The 3,020-nt window shown below is 45.9% G+C and overlaps 1 pseudogene; it reads right to left on the reverse strand.

Moving 5' to 3' along the window:
* Positions 1 to 395: 395 nt before the first annotated feature.
* LOC124226942 (ZAR1-like protein) lies at positions 396 to 1,528 on the reverse strand (annotated as a pseudogene).
* Between the last annotated feature and the right edge of the window lie 1,492 nt (positions 1,529 to 3,020).

Here is a 3,020-nt window from a genome sequence, read left to right on the forward strand (position 1 = left end):
AATAAAGCAGAATCTCGGAGTGTGATCCCCTTGGAACTGAGAAGCTTCTCTAGCCCTCCCTGGGGTGAGCCCTGTACTGCAGGCTGCTGACCTGCCATCAACCAGAATGGAATATGGTGACAGCCTCTGTAACCAGTGTGCCTAGTTCAGCCAATCGTCAAGGGCCCAGGCTCCAAGATGGTTGGAGGTTCCATCCTTTTTTTTTTTCCTATTTTACATGCATTTATTCTAGTCTATTCACATTGCACAATTGTCATACAACCTAGAAAATGTACAAAAGCCTAATCCATTTTCCAATGCCAGTTCAGAGTTAAGTTGCAAAAAAGGAAAGCAGTATAGTAAGTTACAAGAAGCGTTCAGGTGTCCTGTACAAGTCACTCTGTCTGTCACGTGACCTATTTGAAGGTGTAAATATTGCCACAGGAGAGCCTGTCACTTTGCAGCAACCACACAGTTCTTGTCAGTGAGGCTCCTCAGTTCAATGTCTTGTCTTTTGACAAAAGGAACAGTGAGACTTTGAACAGGTCTGACGTAGAAGCAATCTACTCAATAAGGGATAAATTCATTTGGCATCGTCAACAGAGTTGTTTGAAATAGACCTTATGCATTCCAGAAATGCACCACACCTAAAGCACTTTTCCAACTGATCTTACAATCTTTACAGTGAAAATAGCCGTATTTTGGCTCCAAAAACTGAAAGCTGGCTTCCCAAGTCCACCGCAGCATTTCCCTGTGCCTGCTTGCTCTCCTTTCCCAAGGACTTGCTGCATCCTGCTGCCCCAGCTCCTCCTGCCTGTCATTTTCTGACGTCACAGGCCCCCAAGCCTCTTCCTCTCTTGTCTTCCCCATCCTTCTGCAGCTGGATCAAGCCCCTGCAGCCAATCACCAGCAAATGTCTTCCCCAGGCTGGCAAGGGTGCCTTGCAGCCTCTGCTGCCCCAGGGGAAACAGCTGCTTAAGGTGCGAGCCCCAGCAAGTGCTGCACAGATTTGTCCACCCGCGGGCTTACCTGCACACCCTCATCCTTGGTGTTGGCCTTGCACAGCCACAGGCTCATGCTGGGGTTCTTCTAGGAGAGAATGGCCTTAAGCTGCACCCACTTGTAAGGGTCCATGCAGTAGTCAGAGGCATTCACGGGCACCAGCAGCCCTGGCCTGGCCAGGAAAGCAGGGGATAGGTGTTTTGCCTCAGAGACTCCAGGCTGGGCCAAACGCAGTGTGTTCCCATAGCTCTGGTAGCTATAGAGAATATGTGCCAAGCTTTCCATCCGCTCACCCAAGGCCCTGATGCAGCACAGCATCCTGGTGCAGTTTCTTTGTGTCTTTGTTTTGCCTTCCACCTTCATCCGCCCCTTCTTTGTCCTGATCAAGTTGGTTCTCCATCCTTTTTTTGGTAGATTCAGATGTTGATGTCAGTTTAGTATATTAGCTTTCTTCAAGCTTGTTAAAGCCAGCCCCGGTGGTGTGGTGGTTAAGATTCGACACTCTCACCACTGAGGCCTGGGTTCGTTTCTTGTCAGGGAACCACACTGCCCGTCAGTCAGTTGTCATACTGTGGCATCTGCATGTTGCCATGATGCTGAAAGCTACGCCACCAGTATTTCAAACACCAGCAGGGTCACCCATGGCGGACAGGTTTCAGCGGAGCTTCCAGATTAGACGGACTAGGAAGAAGGACCTGGCCACTCACTTCCGAAAAAATTAGCCATGAAAACCCTGTGAATAGCAGCAAACACTAATAACTTGGAAAACTCCAGATCCCAGGTGGCTGACTTTGGAAGATCCCCATCTGCCACCAAGGCCTGAAGCTTGTGTCGGTCTCGTAACACTCACCCGAGGTGTTCTATCAAAAGTGGTCCTGTGAACAAAGACAAGGAAGCAGCTCTGTAAGGAAAGGGTGTTCCTTTGGGTTTTGCCTACAGGCACTGGGAGCCAGTGGAGTGTAGTCTTTGTGTTCTTACTTCCCTGGACCATGGGTAGCAGTTCCAGTTTAAACAGCCTGGTGGGGAGGAGAGCGGGAGGAGGAAGCAACTAATTTTTTTAAAAGCATATTGAATAGCCAGTAGAGTGACAGCCTCAGTTATTTTGAGAAAGAGAAATGCAGAGGGAGCTGTCAGCAACACTGTTATCTGTTCAGTGAGAAATTTCTAAAGATCGGAGAGGCCATCATCACTTATAGGGAAGAGAAAAGAGTATTAGGAAACCAACAGGATGTAAGACCACAGGGAGTGCCATGTGAGCATTCACAGGCTGATACACAGGTACCAGCGTATCAGTCACGTGTACCTTCTATGACTTGAATACACGAAAGTTTTCATGGCTTCCCAATACCTACACCCAGTCTGACTGAAAGGAATGGGGCTTGCCCACTGAAAGAAAAAGAAAAAGTTTCAGAATGTTGGAACCATGTTTAAAATGAGCAAAGGTCCATTTTCAGTGATTTAGTTTCTAATTCTTCTTTTAAATAATATTATCTTGTTAATTTAAAAAATATAAATATGAAAACTACACTAAGATATCACCTTACACCTGTTAGAATGGCAAAAATATCCAAAACCAAAAGTGACAAATGTTGGAGAGGTTGTGGAGAAAAAGGAACCCTCATACACGTTGGTGGGAATGCAAAATGGTGCAGCCACTATGGAAAACAGTATGGAGATTTCTCAAAAAGTTAAAAATAGAAATACCTTATGACCCAGCCATCCCACTACTGGGTATCTATCCTAAGAACCTGAAATCAGCAATTCCAGAAGTCCCATGCACCCCTATGTTCATCGCAGCATTATTCACAATAACCAAGTCATGGAACCAACCTAAGTGCCCAGCAACTGACGATTGGATAAAGAAGGTATGGTATATATATATACAATGGAATACTACTCAGCCATAAAAAGGACAAAATCGTCCCATTCACAACAACATGGATGGACCTTAAGGGTACTATGTTAAGTGAAATAAGCCAGATAGAGAAAGACGAACTCCATATGACTCCACTCATAGGTGGAAGTTAACATATAGACAA

This window comes from Equus quagga, chromosome 15, assembly GCF_021613505.1.
Source record: "Equus quagga isolate Etosha38 chromosome 15, UCLA_HA_Equagga_1.0, whole genome shotgun sequence".
Taxonomy (NCBI): Eukaryota; Metazoa; Chordata; class Mammalia; order Perissodactyla; family Equidae; genus Equus; species Equus quagga.